The 16165-nt window shown below is 39.9% G+C and overlaps 1 protein-coding gene and 1 pseudogene across 3 annotated transcripts in view; both read right to left on the bottom strand.

Moving 5' to 3' along the window:
- FRMPD4 (FERM and PDZ domain containing 4) overlaps positions 1-16165 on the bottom strand; it is a 562086-nt gene that overhangs the window by 172303 nt on the left and 373618 nt on the right. The window lies entirely within an intron of this gene.
- Positions 7206-7629, bottom strand: LOC121483014 (annotated as a pseudogene).

Here is a 16165-nt window from a genome sequence, read left to right as displayed (position 1 = left end):
TCTACAACTTTACTGAATATATTTATTCTTTGTTTTTCTTAAAGATTTAATACAATTATTTGAGAGATAGAACAAAAAGAGGAGAGGAACAGAGGAAGAGGGAGAAGCAGGTTCTCTGCTTAGCAGGGAGCTTGATGAGGGGCTCAGTCCCAGGACTCTGGGATCATGACCTGAGCCCAAGCAGATACTTAACTGATTGAGTCACCCAGGCAACCCTGAATACTTGTATTCTAACAGTTCTTTTTTTTAAAATATTTTATTTATTTATTCATGAGAGACACCAAGAGAGAGGCAGAGACACAGGCAGAGGGAGAAGCAGGCTCCCTGCAGGGAGCCCGACACGGAACTCGATCCCAGGTCTCCAGGATCAGGCCCTGGGCTGAAGGCAGCACTAAACCGCTGAGCCACCCGGGCTGCCCCTATTCTAACAGTTCTTATTGGGAGGTATGTGTAGTGCTTTCTAAATATAAGATACTGGGCACCTGGGTGGCTCAGTGGTTGAGTGTCTGTCTGCCTTTGACTCATGTCATGATCCAGGGGTCCTGGGATTAAGTCCAGCATCAGGCTTCCCATGGGGAGCCTGCTTCTCCCTCTGTCTGTGTCTCTGCCTTTCCCTCTGTGCCTGTCATGAATAAATAAATAAATAAATAAATAAATAAATAAATAAATAAATAAACAAACAAATAAATAAATAAAATAAATGTAAGATCCTGCCATCTGCGAACATAGACAAGTTAACTTCTTTTCCAAATTGGATACCATTTATTTTGTGTTCTTTTTTTCTTTTAAGATTTTAGTTATTTATTCATGAGAGAGAGAGAGAGAGAGAGAGAGAGAGGCTCTGAGACACAGGCTCACAGAGAAGCAGGCTCCATGCAGGGAGCCCGATGTGGGACTCGATCCTGGGACTCCAGGATCACACCCTGGGCCGAAGGCAGGTGCTAAACTGCTGAGCCACCCAGGGATCCCCTTATTTTGTGTTCTTGCCTAACTACTGTGGCTAGAACATTCAACACTATGTTGAATAGGAATAGTGAAACTAGGCATATTGGTCTCATTCCTGATTTATAGGAAATCTTTTAGCTTTTCATCACTGAGTGTGAGGTTAGCTGTGGAACTGTCATATATGGGTGTTGTCATGTTAAAGTACATTCACTCTATACTTAATTTGTTGAGAGCTTTTATCATGAAAGGATGCTGAGTTTTATAAAAGTTTTTTGATCCATCAGTTGGGTTGATCATATAATTCTTAGCATTATTCTTTTACTGTGGTGTATCATGTTTATTTATTTCTGGATGTTAAACCATCCTTGCATGCAGAGATAAATCCTACTTGGTCATGGTGTGTGAACTTTATCAATGTGCTTAACTGGGATTGTTCTCTTAATTTCAATTACAGATAGAACGTGGTGGATAAAAAAGCAATTCATTTTACATACTGATTTTGTTTCCTGATGTGCACTTAAGTTAGATTTGTGAGTATTTTCTTGAGGATTTTTGTACATATGTAGTTAAATTCTTCTCTCATAGTGTTCTTATCTGGTGTTGGTATGAGGGTAGTGTTGGCCTCGTAAAATGAGTTTGGAAGTGTTCCCTCCTGTTCAATTTTTAGAAAACTTTGAAAAGGACTCACATTAATTGTTCTTTAAATACTTCATGGAATCGATCCATAAAGCCATCTGGTCCTGGACTTTTCTGTGTTGGGAAGTTTTGAATTCTTCTGCAGTCTCTTTCTCATTATTTCCTATTCAGATTTTCTATTTCGTGATGATCGTCCTGGCAGGCTGTGTGTTTCCATCCACATGTTCTGTATCATCCAGTTCATTGGTATATAAATGCTCATAGTAGTCTGTGATAATCCACTATGCCTCTGTGGTTATCTGGTGCAGCGTCCCATGTTTTATTCATTATTTTATTCTCTTGAGTTCACTCTCTTTTTCTTTGGTTATTCGAACTTAAGGTTTCTCAATTCTGTCCATTCTTCCAAAAAGACAAAGGCTCAGCTTCGAAGATTCCATCTATTGTCTCTCCAATCTTTATTACATTTATTTCAACTCTAGTCTTTATCATTTCCCTTTCTGTGGGATGCCTTCGCCCCACCCATTCTTCCCATTGCTCAGGGTGCAAAGTTGGGTTGCCTGTTTGAGCCATTTCTTTTTTCTGAACAAAGGCACTCGTTGTTATAAACTTCCCTCTTTGAACTGCCCTTGCTGCATCATACAAGTTCTGTCATCTTGTGTTGCCATTTCTGCCAATCTCAAGATACACTCAGGTTTCCCTGTTGATTTCATCCCTAATTGGCTGTCCAGGAGCGTGCATTCCATTTTCCAGACATTTGTGAATTTCCCATTTTCTTTCTGCTATTGCTTTCTAGTTTCATATCATTCTGTCTGGGGAAGACACTAGCTATGATTTCAATCTTCTCAAGTTGGTGAAGATATGTACCGAAGCCCAACTTTTGGATCCATCTTGGAAAATGCTCCATGCCTGACTAGAAGAATATTACTCTTCTGCTGCTACTGGAAGGAAGACATGTCTGCACATGTCTGTTAGGTACGCCTGGTCCACAGTGTTATAAAAGACCACTATTTCCCCATTATTCCTCTGTCTGCTGAATCCATCCACTGGTGAAAGTGGGGCATTGTAGTTCTCTACTATCATTGCAATTTTCTTGTTTCTCCTTTGAGCTCTGTTCCTTTTATGTCAACTGGACTGGGCTAAGACATGCCCAGATACCCGCTAAACATTACATCCAGGTGTGTCTGTGAGGATGTTTCCAGATGTGATTGTCATTTCAATAATGAGACTACATAAACAAAAACACTCAAACCAATGTAGGTAGGCATGATCCAATCCCCTGAGGGTCTAAACAGAACAAAGAGGAATAATGGGCAAACTGATTGACTGTGGTTGAGCAAGAACATCCATCTCTTCTCCTGTTCTAGGAAATTGACGCTCCAGAATCTCAGGCCTTCGGATTCAGATTGGTATGTACAAAAGTGATGCAGTTTGATGCAGTTTGGACTGAAATTACACCACTGCATTCTGGAGACTCCAGCTTGCATATAACAGATCATGTGACTTCTCAGTCTTCTCAATCACATTAGCCAATTATTCACAATACATCTTTCTCTCTTTCTTTTTAAGATTTTATTTATTTACTCATGAGAGAGACAGAGAGAGACAGAGAGAGGCAGAGACACAGGCAGAGGAAGAAGCAGACTCCATGCAGGGAGCCCGACATGGGTCTCGATCCTGGGTCTCCAGGATCATGCCCTGGGCTGAAGGTGGTGCTAAACCACTGAGCCACCCAGCCTGCCCACAATAAATCTTTCTATATGTCTCTATATATCCTATGGGTTCTGCTTCTCTGTAGAATGCTAATATACCTTACTAATATAATGCTTTATTTATAAACATGAATATTTCAAAAAGACAGGTATTAGAAAAGTACACATCACATGTCTTAAGATACCATTCCCAGTGGTGATATTTACCTTGATGTCTGCAGGGAGAGGGGGCTTCCTTACTTTTTCTTGATCTATTTTCTTGATCTATTCCCAATGGAAATAATAATAATTCTTGAATATTTACTATTTTTAACACATAACATCAATAAAGCATTTAATCCTCCTAAAAGTCAATGAAATACAAACTACTATTATGCCCTTTTTGACAGATGACTAAATGAAGACAGAGAAAAATTAGGTATCTTGTCAAAAATCATATGACCAGAAAGTGAAAGACGCAAAGCCAGGCAGCTTAACTCCAGAGCTCTCATGATTAACCACCAACATTTCCTTCATCTTAGCTTTTTTTCCCCACAAAAATTAAAAACACTAAGTAATAATATAATTGCAAGCCACTTTCGTATAAAGGCAATTATTTGGAATACAAAAATTAAGAATTGGGGACGCCTGTGTGGCTCAGCAGTTGAGCGTCTGGCTTTGGCCCAGTGCATGATCCCGGAGCCCCAGGATTGAGTCCCACATTGGGCTTCCTGCAGGGAGCCTGCTTCTCCCTCTGCCTGTGTCTCTGCCCCCTCTTCTCTGTGTCTCTCATGAATAAATAACTAAAATCTTTTTTAAAAATTAAGAATTGGAAAGGACATAGGTAATGGAAACCCAAAGACTATTTGATCAGATGATAGAGATATAAGCAACCTTAACACTTAACCCGTTTCTTTTTTTCCTAAATCCATAAGGATCTTGTTAGAGACTATTAGCTTTTAATTTATTTATAATTCTACCAACCCCAACTAAATGCTTTCCTAATCATACCGGGATTATGAATTAAAAGGGAATCATGCCATAGGATAATTTAGGGAGGAGCTACTATTAGGCACATTTAAAGATGAAACCTGTGTCAACAAGACACTGGGCAAGGCAGGAATCCTCCAATTTAGAAAATAAAAGAAATTAAAGAAAAATGCAACAACGACGGCCAGAGAAAACAGAAAATCAGCAAGACCATGATGGGAACACTTAGATTTAGGATCCAAACTAACACTCTGTACTTTGCTCGAGTCTATCTCATAGTTGTGGCTCAAGAGAGCTTGAAAGGAGGTACTGCATACTATTCAGGTGGAAATCTTCCTTTTTAAGCAACTGCTATAATAACATTCTGCAGTTTATAATATTTGTGCGTTGGGATTAGGCCAAGTAAGCTTGTGAAGAGCTATACAGCTAGATGTCTATTTCGTACGTACATTTTTGTCAATGCATGTGAATTTCACCTAACCCTTCACAGTCCTGTCCCCCTAAGTGGCCTTTTGACCCTGTGTGAGAATTATACCTGAGAAACAACTATTAAGTGGACTGCCACTCAATCAGGTGACTTTTAGCATGGACAACCTCAAACTCAGGTCCCCGCAATTGGACCATGGACAACGAGCCAAATTGTGCTTGAAATCTAACCCTATCACGGGGCCCTGAAAACCGTGAATAATATCACAAAGATGCCACAAACTAGTACACAGGATGCCAAATGCTGCACGACTTTAATTCAAATTGAGAGCTCCACAAATGAGTTGAGGCTCACATTTTTTTTTTTTTTTTAGAAGTAGGAGGGTCATAAAGAGGGAACAAATTTAAAAAGTCATTATATGTGCTAAAGTATTTGGACAACAATTCAAAGGCTGCCAAAACACATTTGACCAAATCATTCCACGGCTGCCAATTTTAGTTCTAAAACAGATCATTGCCCTCCCACAGCACCAAGCTATTCCAATCAAGTTTGCTTTCTCCCAAGCCTGTTTTCTTTTCATCTTCCTCCAGAGATACAGCCAAACCCTCCCCTTGAAGGAAATTAAAAGCTTCCTTGACTTTATTCTTCCTCTGCTACTTACTGTTGAGCTCTATCTCTAATTCCTCTCTCTGCAGTGTCACCCTATGACACTAAAGATCTTGAAACCCACATTTTGAATACTCACTTCAATCATTTACATAATGGCACTCTGATCAATGACTGGAAAATAAAGCCATTAAGAGAGAGATCTTTCTGAAGACTGTTTCAGTCCTCTAAATACTTAAGCTAGACAAAAGGACATGAGTAAAAGTCAACAAAAATAGGAGAACAATTGCATTGCCGCATGAAAACAGTTTTAACCTAAGTCAATTCATTGTTCCTACAGATTTGAAGGTATCTCTTTAATTTCCAATAATAGTGGAGAAGAGTCATATATCTCTAATATTTAACAGTACACTGTCCTGGATGTACAAAGTGTCCTATGGCGACCAAGGAATTATGACAATTCAGCACACAAGGGAAAAGGAAAAGAGATTATTGCATGACCTTCCAAATGCCTTGTTGCAGCTGAGACACAAATGCCTTCTTTCAAGAGCTAAAAGGCATTTGGACAGATTATCTTGAACAGGGAATCTGCAAACTACAGCCTGTGGGCCAAATCCTACCAGCCATCTGTGAGCTAAGATGGTTTTACATTTTTAAATGGTTAAGAAAAAACAAAGTGAGTATGACATTTCATGATAGATGAAATTATATGAAATCCAAGTTTTAGTATCTGTAAAGTTTTATTGGAATGCAGCCACACTCCTTTATTTAAGGTCTATGGCTGCTTTCATGCTACCATTGGAGAGATTAATAGCTGCAGGGGAAACCACATATGACCCACAAAGGAAAAATATTTATAATGTGGCCCAATACAAAAAGTTTGCAGACGCCTGGTAGGAAAACGACCTCTCTCCCAAGTGGTAAGGCAAGGATTGATTCCACTCGCACTTTCAGGGTAAGCCCTGTTTGTTTTAGGTCAATCGACATTTCCCATATGTCCAACCACTGTGATTTGTTGAAGATGGGGTATGTGGCCTACACCAGTTGGACCAGTGAGAAACCAGGGACTGATTCCGAGAATGCTGGGAGGCTGCTTATCTCTCTCTTGAATGGTGACCGCGAGAATGGGAAGAGTTGCCTCTGTGAGGTATGAAACTGGAGGGTGAAGGCAGAAAAGAGAATCCGGAGATGGGGGGGAAGCTCTGATGACGCCGGGTGCTTGTTAAAGCTCTTGTGAAGCTGGTGCTAGTACTTTGCATATATATATATTTTTTTTTTTTTTCACGGTGAAAAACACGTATCATAAAATGTTCCTTCTTAAGCATCTTAAGGCGCCGAGTTCACTAGTGTTATGTAGAATTACATTGTTGGGAAACATTTCCAGAATCGAGATTCTGTTCAGAACAAAAGCGTTATACGTATTAAACAACAACTTTCCGTTCTCACTGCAGACGCTGGTAAACACTGTTTGACCTCTATATATCTGCAAATGGGATATATTTTTAAAAAGACTTCATTTATTCATTTGAAAGAGAGAGAGAAAGAGCACACAAGCCTGGGGAGTGGCAGGCAGAAGGAGAGGGAGAAGCAGGATCCCTGAGGAGCAGGGACCCCAACACAGGACTAGATCCCAGGGGATCATGACCTGAAGCTGAAGGCAGACCCTTAACCAACTGAGCCACGCAGAAGCCCCATTTCTGAGTTTAGATATTGAAGGGTTCTCTCCTTTTTTCTTTTTTCTTTTCTTTTTTCTTTTCTTTTCTTTTCTTTTCTTTTCTTTTCTTTTCTTTTCTTTTCTTTTCTTTTCTTTTCTTCTTTCTTTCTTTCTTTTTTTTTTTTTTTGACAGATCCTGCCGTAGGTTTATTTGTACAAATAGCACAGCAGGACACCAGGCCCATGCAGACAGAAGCCTCTACACTGGAGCCTTTGTGGGGGCCTGCGCACCTTTGGGAGCCTGCGCTGCAGGAGTAGAAGCAGGAGCCGGAGCCGGGGTTGCAGCTGCAGCCTGGGCCTTGGTTTGAGCCTTGGCCTAGGCCTTTGGCCGGCAGAGCAAGTCGACTGAGCTTGCAGCTGCCGCGCTTTGGGATCTTGGGCTTAACCTCCTTGGGTTTGACAAGGGCCTTGATAGCTTCGGCACGTGCAGTCACGGCCTTGGCATTGTTGGCCTGCATCTTCTTCAGGCCCTTCTTGTGCTTCCTGGCAAAGCGCATGTTCCTCAGGAACTTGGGGTCTACCCCCTTAAGATATTCGTATCTTTGTGACTGGGGTTTCTTGATGCCATTTCTGTGCCATTTTCGTGACTGGTTGTGCGTGGTGTGGTTCTTGGGCTTGGCCATGCCTGCACCAAAGCCCGCGGCTCTCCAAGCGCCTAGGACTGGAAGAGAAAAAGAGCTTCTCTCCTTTTTCTTAAACTAGATAATAGCTTGCCAAGGATTGTGATCTTTTTTCCTTTTTTTTTTTTAAAGATTTTATTTATTTATTCATGAGAGACACACACACACAGAGAGGCAGAGACACAGGCAGAGGGAGAAGCAGGCTCCATGTAGGGAGCCCGATGCGGGACTCGATCCTAGGTCCCCAGGATCACGCCCTGAGCCAAAGGCGGCGCTAAACCATTGAGCCACCCGGCCTGCCCTGATTGTGATCTTTAAAAAAAAAAAAAAATCACAACTTTGGTTTTATTGAATTTTTTCTTTTCCTTTGCTATTTCCCAGTTCATTAATTTGTGCATTCGTCTTTATTGTTTCCTTCCTTTTGCTAGCTTTAGGATTAATTATTTCACGTTCTAGCTCAAGGTATAAATGTAGTTTATACATTTCAGAAATTTTTCTTTTTTTTTTTAATGTACATTTTGAAGCTACTAACATCCCTCTTAGGTTCTGAATTCAGTGCATCTCATAAGTTTTAATATGTTGAGTTTTCACATTCATTTCTCACAAGGTAGTTTATAATTTCCCTTGATACATTTTCTTTGACCAATTGGTTGGTTAAATGCATTGTTTAATTTTCACATATCCATTAGCCATCCCCTTTTCCTTCTTCTGATGATTTCTAGTTCCATTCCAGTTTAATCAGAAAAGAGATTTTGCATAATTTCACACTTTAGAATTTGCTGAGCCTTCTCTGAGGACCTAACATATAGCCTACCTTGGATAATGTTTGAAAGATTCGTTGAGAAGAATGTATATTGTGCTGTTCTCTGCTAGAGTATTCTGTGTATGACTTCTAGGTGCAATCAGTCTATTTCTTTATTTATCTTCTTTCTGTTTTACCCATGATTGAAGTGGGCTGCTAGGGTGGCTCAGCGGTTTAGCGCCGCCTTCAGCCCAGGACCTGATCCTGGAGACCCGGGATTGAGTCCCACGTCGGGCCCCCTGCGTGGAGCCTGCTTCTCCCTCTGCCTGTGTCTCCGCCTCTCTCTCTGTCTCTCATGAATAAATAAATAAAATCTTAAAAAAAAAAAATGAAGTAGGCTGCTGGAAGTCTCCAAAAACCACTGTGTTGCTACATATTTCTTTCTTGAATTCTGCTAATAGGTGATTCATGTATTTAGGAGCTTAGTTATGTTTGTTGTATGAATATTTGTAATGATTTTGTCTTCTTGGTGAATTGTCATTTTATCCTAACATAACATCCCTCTTTGTCTCTTGAAATTGTTTGTTTGTTTTGTTTTGTTATTTTTAAATAGTTTTTGACTTAAAACGGACTTTGGGGGTGCCTGGGTGGCTTCTCTTTCTGCCCCTCCTCCTGCTCATGCTCTCTCTCTCTCTCACTCTCACTCTCTCTCTCTCTCCCTCCCTCTCTTTCTCTCTCAAATAAATAAAAAATAAAAATCTAAAAAACAATATGTAACCGACTTTGTCTGATATTAGCATAGCCACTCCTCAGCTCTTTCGATACCATTTCAATGCAATTTTTCTCAAACTTTCACGTTATTTCTCGTGAAATCAAAAGTGAGTTTCTAATACACTGCATATAATCAGATTCTCCATTTCTAAAATACCTTCTTGCTAATTATGTGTTTTGATTGGGGAGTGTAACCTATTTTTACTTCAAGTAATTATTGATATAGGATGTACAACTGCTATTTAAATTGTTATCTTTTTGTCCATCCTTCTCTCTCGTACCACCATCCACTGTGTTTCATTGAGATTTTGTACTGACATGCTTTCATTTCCTTCTCATTACTTTTTGCTTCTATTTTATAGATAATTTCTTTGTGGTAATCATTACAATTACATAAAAAATTGTAGTATTATACCATTCTATTTCAAACAGATAAAACCTTAATTTCAATTGCATAGAAAAAAACACTAAAACAGCTCTACACTGCCCCGGCACATTATGTTACTGATATCACAAACCACATTTTTCAATATTGTATATTCATTTGCATAGATTTGTCATTTATTAATGTTTTTATCATTTAAATTCTATACAGGAATTAAAACTGAATTGATGCATGGAGACACTATTAATAGAAGATGCTATTTATGTTCTCCTTTCATGAAGAACTTTATAATTTCATTTCACTTTGCATTAAGGTATACATTCTTTCACTTTCAAGGACTCCTTTTACCATTTCTTAAATAATTTTTCTTAGAATGTCTTAATTCATTTTTCAAAAAAGACTTCATTTATTTATTTGGCATAGAGAGAGCAAGTACAAGCAGGAAGAGCAGTAGAGGGAAAGGCAGACTCCCCCCCTGAGCAGGGAATCAATGTGGGACTCAATCTCAGGACCCTGAGATCATGACCTAAGCCAAAGGCAGATGCTTAATGGACTGAGCCCAATTGGTGCCCCAATTCCTTCATTTTTGAAGGACAGTTTTCCTGGATACATTATTCTTGGTTGAAAATTATTTTTTATTTTAGCAATTTGAATATATCATTTCACACATTGTAGTCTACAATGTTTTTACAGAGGAATCCACCTATAACCTTATAAAACCTCCTTGTGTGTGATGAGCTGTTTTTCTCTTCCTGTCTAAGGTTCTCTCTTTGCCTTCAACTTTAGCAGTTTGATTATCATCTGACTGGCTATATGTCTTCTTGGACGTATCCTGATGTTATTTGAGTCTAGTTTCTTCAATTACTATGTATATTCCTTTCCTCAAATTTGGGAAGTTTCCACAGTCACTTGTTCAAGTAATATTTATGTCCATCTCTGACCCTCTTTTTATATTTATTTTTTGACCCTCTTTTTAAACTTCCCTAATGCATGTAATGTGGATTCGGGTCCCACAATCTCTAAGGCTCTCTTCATTTTTCTTCTTACTACACTTTTCTTTTCGCTCCTTTGACTCCACCATTTCAAATGACCTGTCTTCAATTTCACACCAGTTTTTTTCTGCCTCATCAAGTCTGCTGTCAACTCCTCCAGCATACCTTTCATTTCAACACCAGAATTTCCAATTGGAGTGTCTTATAGCTTATATCTCTTTAGTGAAATTCTCACTTTGTTCATGCATTGTTTTCCTTATTTTGTTTAGTTGCTAACTGTTCTCATTTGGCTCACTGAGCATTTTCATGACCGGTATTTTGACATGTAAAACAAAGCCATGCACATGGATGTATATTAGAGACAGTTTCTTTCTTTTTTTTCAAAGATTTTATTCATCCATTCATGAGAGAGAGAGAGAGAGAGAGAGGCAGAGACACAGGCAGAGGGAGAAGCAGGCTCCCTGCAGGGGGCCCGACATGGCTCTCGATCCCAAGACTCTGGGATCACAACCTGAGCTAAAGGCAGGCGCCCAACCTGAGCCACCCAGGTGCCCTAGAGTCAGTTGAAAACATTTAATTTTGTTGCTTTGCATGGTTCATATGTCCTTGTTTCTTAGTATGCTACATTTTTTTGTTGTTGTTGAGACAGGCATTTGAGAAAAAAGAAAAAAAAAAATCTCTTCCAGCCTTTATACACCGGCATTGTCTAGGAAAATACTTTCCTGATCAGCCCAGATTGAAACATGTTCTGAGGATGTTTCTTCTCTGGATCTGTGCATATCATTTTAGTCATTTTAAATTCAGTGGGCAGCTTATTCCTACTTCTTCTCAGAAGCCCACAGTCTCTTGCTCCTGCTGACACCAGCCCCAGGAACTGTAGTTCTAAGATGCAATAGTGATAGCATCTGGTGTCATCAGCTTCCAAATGACACTTTCAGACCAATCAGCACACCAAGGCAGGTGAAACAGATTACAGTCCTGGAGGGAGCCCCCAAACCAGCTAGAACATTGGATGTGTGATATGCTGCACTGTTTGTGTCCCTGGGTCCTGGGATTGAGCCCCGAATCGGGCTTCCTACTCAGCAAGGAGCCTGCTTCTCCCTCTCCCTCTGCCTGTCCCTCTGCTTACTTGTGTTCTCTATCTCTTTCTGTCAAATTAATAAATAAGATCTTTAAAAAAAAAGAAAGAAAGAAAGAAAGAAAGAAAGAAAGAAAGAAAGAAAGAATCCATAGCACAGGTATCTTCCTGGTTGCACAATGTTAGGTCACACAGAGGGAGGAACATGGCCAAGGATGCAAAACAAGAATTGAACTAATAACCCAGTTACTGGAAGTTTTTCTTTCTTTTTACTGGTTAGGGTACATTACTTCCTAACTGGTCTAGAAAACCTCTCACAAAGGTAAGTTGTGTTCCATATAGAAACAGTTTCTATGTGGGAGAGTGAAGTCATAAAGTTTCTTTGACTGTTATCCCACCACTGTGAGTATTTCTTATATCCAATTTATTGTAGAACACTTGTACTGTTATAGAAAATTACAGTTTGGGCAGCCCGGGTGGCTCAGTGGTTTAGCGCTGCCTTCAGCCCAGGGTCTGATCCTGGAGACCTGGGATCGAGTCCCACGTCGGGCTCCCTGCATAGAGCTTGCTTCTTCCTCTGCCTATGTCTCTGCCTCTCTCTCTCTCTGGGTCTCTCATGAATAAATAAATAGAATTAAAAAAAAAAAGAAAATTACAGAGTTCCCATTCATCTGGCACTCTCAGTTTTGACTAATGTTAACATCTTATGGTAGCCTGGTAAATTTGTCACAATCAGTGAACTAATACTGATACACTATTAGTAATTAAAGTTAACATTTCATTCAGATTTCCTTAGGTTCTACACCTAATGTCATTTCTCTGTTCTGGGATGCCATCCGGGATATGGCATCACATTTAGTACTCCTACCGTCTTAGGCTCCTCTAGGCTATGAGCATCTTACTGCTATGTTTTAGTGATACAAACCAAAAAATTTGTTTCATAGTTAAAGCTAAATTTGTTAAAAGTTTTCTGCTGATTGTAACTCGCTAAATTGCCAAATGGTACTGTTTTCTAGTTCAAACACACTATTTTATAATGATAAATGTGAGGCCAGGCCCACAGTACCTAACGATTACCCACCATTACACAACTAGTACTAGGAAGAGCTGGGATCTTAGCCCAAGAGTTTTTAGTTTTTTATCACCCAATTTCTGTGCCTTACAATGTAATTACACTACCCTAGAAACTCACCTTCATTACCTTCTGAATTTTGAATATCTGATAAATGGACACAATAAGGTATGAATCAGTGACCAGAATGTGATGATTTATCAAGGTCTCAAGGTTTTATTAGGAAATATATGCTTTATCAATGTGTTCAAATTCTGTTAGTGAATTTCCTAAAGCAGAAAGTTAACAGGTTATTTTAAGTCATTGACTTATCGATCATCATTTTTTCTAACAATTTACTAAACATATTGCTTTAAGAAATAGTTCTATTCATGTATCCATTAATTCATCTACCCATCTATTCATATATACATACACCTGAACATTTTTGTAACAAATATTTATTAACCAGCTACTGTTGCTCAGAAAATATTCTTAGTGGTGAAAACCAACCCTGATTAATTTGCAGATGAACCATCATGAGTTTCCAGGAATTTTTGGACTGAAATTAAATGGTATCGATATAATGAAATTAATAAATCCATTTAATATTTTGGAAGTTCTAAGTAGAAATGTAGGCTTAGTACGGCGAGAAATGGAACTTTAATCGTTGAACTAAAAAATAAGAACTAGCTGAGGAGATAAGAGAAGGAATGGCTTTAGAGAAAAAAGGAAGGGGTGGTATCACGGAAGCCAAGAGAATAACTTAGAGGAGAACATCACCAGAAATGAATTGGGGACTTTTATTTGGGAGCTTTATAAAATTCCTCCAGTAAAATGAGCAATGTGACTTCAAAACACTATGGACAATTAACTTTTTCAAAGTATAATGCGGCTGTTTCTCTGTCGACCACTGGTGACAACAAGTTGCTATGTAATTTTCACATCCCTAATAATTATTTGCACTTGCATTTGGCATTCCATTGTGACTGGGTTTCTGTTGCTATCACTGCCTCCCCTACAGCCCCTCCCACAAAGGTGCTGGGTGTTGGTGGGCGCAGCTGCAAAGCCTGTGATCAGCACACTCCTTTCCCTCAGCCCCCATCACAAGGGAGGGGGAGCCACGATATTCACATAGGGAAGGTTTTACTTCTCTGTTGGGTTTTGATGATGTTAATAACCCTACCACACTCTTTGGAGGTAGGTAATGGTTGTTAGAGCTGTGCAAGGAGTTCCTGCGGACAGTAGAAACACCATGGAAGTTTGCATTACTCATAATACAACCTCAGAAAAGTCACTTTACCAATGTCTGCCATAATTTCAGTCATACATAAAATAAATGGCAGATTCCCATTTTATGGGAGGGTTTTATGCATTTATCAGATAGTGAATCAGAAATACAAGAATGGGATCAAATGAAGATATTATAGGGAACAGTTTGGGAAACAATTACATGCCATAGGACCGTTGTGGGTACTGATTTCTTTTTGTAAATGAAGTGTTATTAGAAAAAAACCCCATCAATTTATTTACATATTTATGATGGCTGCATTCACTACAATGGAAGAGTCACACTGCTTTGTGTTGTGACACAGATCACATTGCTTCCAAAGCCTAGAATATTTACTATGTGGCCTTTTACAGAAGAGGTTTGCTGACTTGGCTTACAGAAATAGAGGCTATGGGGGCAACTGGGTGGCTCAGTGGTTGAGTGTCTGCCTTTGGCTCAGATCATGATCCTTGATGGAGTCCTAGGATGAAGTCCCGCATCAGGACTGGTCACGGTCCTAGGATGGAGTCCCACATCGGGTACCCCACAGGGAAACTTTCTTCTCCCTCTGCCTATGTCTCTACCTCTCTGTGTGTCTCTCATGAATAAATAAATAAACTAATAATAACAAAGAAATAAAGGCTATGGGTGGAGGAAGAAAAGTGTGAATCTTTTGGTGAGAAAACCCATCCTTAACAGGGCAGAGAGATGACTTTTTGAACGAGTCAATAGCTAGAAGCAATTTGTCCTCCTTGCTTGGCCTTTATTGAAAAAAATGTTAAGAAACAAAAATCAAGAGGTGGGGGCTGAAGGTTAATCAATCTTTACTCGTCAAAGAAACATGAATGATCAAGCAATCTTGTCCTATCCTTTCTGACTTGTCTTCCTTCCCTGGATTGGCCATCAACCTACTGAAAATGATGACAGAAGAAAAGCGAATGATAGGACAAAACATAGTTCCTTTTACTTTCAATTCTACTGTGCCCAATAGTAAGCCAAAAGTAGGGAGCTTTGCTAGAGTGCATTCACGCCAAGAAGTGAAATTAGTTTTGTGTACCAGTTTGACTTTCCAGGTTGGAATGCAAAAGGTATAAAATGTATAAGCTATGAGATACAAATCGTGTAACTTCACCAATTCTGCATATTGAGCAAAAAGCCCTTATATTTGCATACAAAGCTCACTTTGTACCATAGAAGGATGATCAATAATACCCATGATAATAATTCAAACTTTTAATTTTAACTTCTTAGAATGGTGTTAAATGGCCAATACAAAATTATGAAATATTTGCAGAGCACGAAGGAAAGGGAAAACCTGTAGATTTTAGGAGCTTCCTGAGCATGTTTATCTTGTTTTTTGAGGAAGGGGACTCCGTTTTCATTTGGCAACGGGTGCTGACAATTCTGGGGTCGGCCCTTTGTACTGACCAGTACCCTTTAAGATCAACTAGTCTTCTTAGAGAGTCTCTCCTGGCCATCACAGTCTGAACTGCTATTGTCAACCATGAGCTCCTGGGGCAGGTGAGTGGCACGCTCCATGAAACAACCAAGAGATATGCCTACTCTTGACTCAGGCTGATCGGTGTGTCCACCGGCATAGAAAAGTAATGCCACAGCTCACCAGTGCTGCAATGGAGAGACTCTCCTCCAGAAAATGGCCATTGATAACAAGGTGTTATTCAGGCTTTGAGAAGCAATAGAAGACAAGGGCTTGGCAGGGAGTGGGGTCTCGGTCCCCTAGAGCACCGCAGCGAGACACTGTATATTCAGCCCTCCTCTCCTCTTCTGTAGGAGTGCAGACATAAAGACACCTGCCACAAGGGTGATACTATGTCCTCTTCAGTTCAGCCGATTTACTTGGCAAAAACACCCACAGCCGCCAGTTGGCATTTGGCAGAGGCCAAAATTTCCTGCCTGTGCCCCAGCCTTAGGCGAGGACATCAAAATTGCTCTCTGCAAGGGTTGGCTCAATCCAGAAAGAAGAGCTCCAAAGGCCACTCAAAAGAATCAAGAGGTGGTAGCAGCCTCAAGCTAGTATTTCAATTACAGGCTGTGACAGAAACCTGGTCACCCAGGTGCTTCTCTTTTTCATGGTTTGGCTGTCCCTGTGATCCTAAATGGCCTCTGTGACCCAATTCATGTATATCCCTAGAGGCTGCAAAAAAAAAAGAAAATTCAGGAGAAGAAGGAATGGATCTTGTTCACCACCTTGCCTGCTGTCCACAGCTCCCTTAAGCGGGCAAAAGCCAA

Source organism: Vulpes lagopus, chromosome X (assembly GCF_018345385.1).
Source record: "Vulpes lagopus strain Blue_001 chromosome X, ASM1834538v1, whole genome shotgun sequence".
In the NCBI taxonomy this organism is placed as follows: domain Eukaryota; kingdom Metazoa; phylum Chordata; class Mammalia; order Carnivora; family Canidae; genus Vulpes; species Vulpes lagopus.
This window is presented reverse-complemented; position numbering and strand designations above follow the sequence as displayed.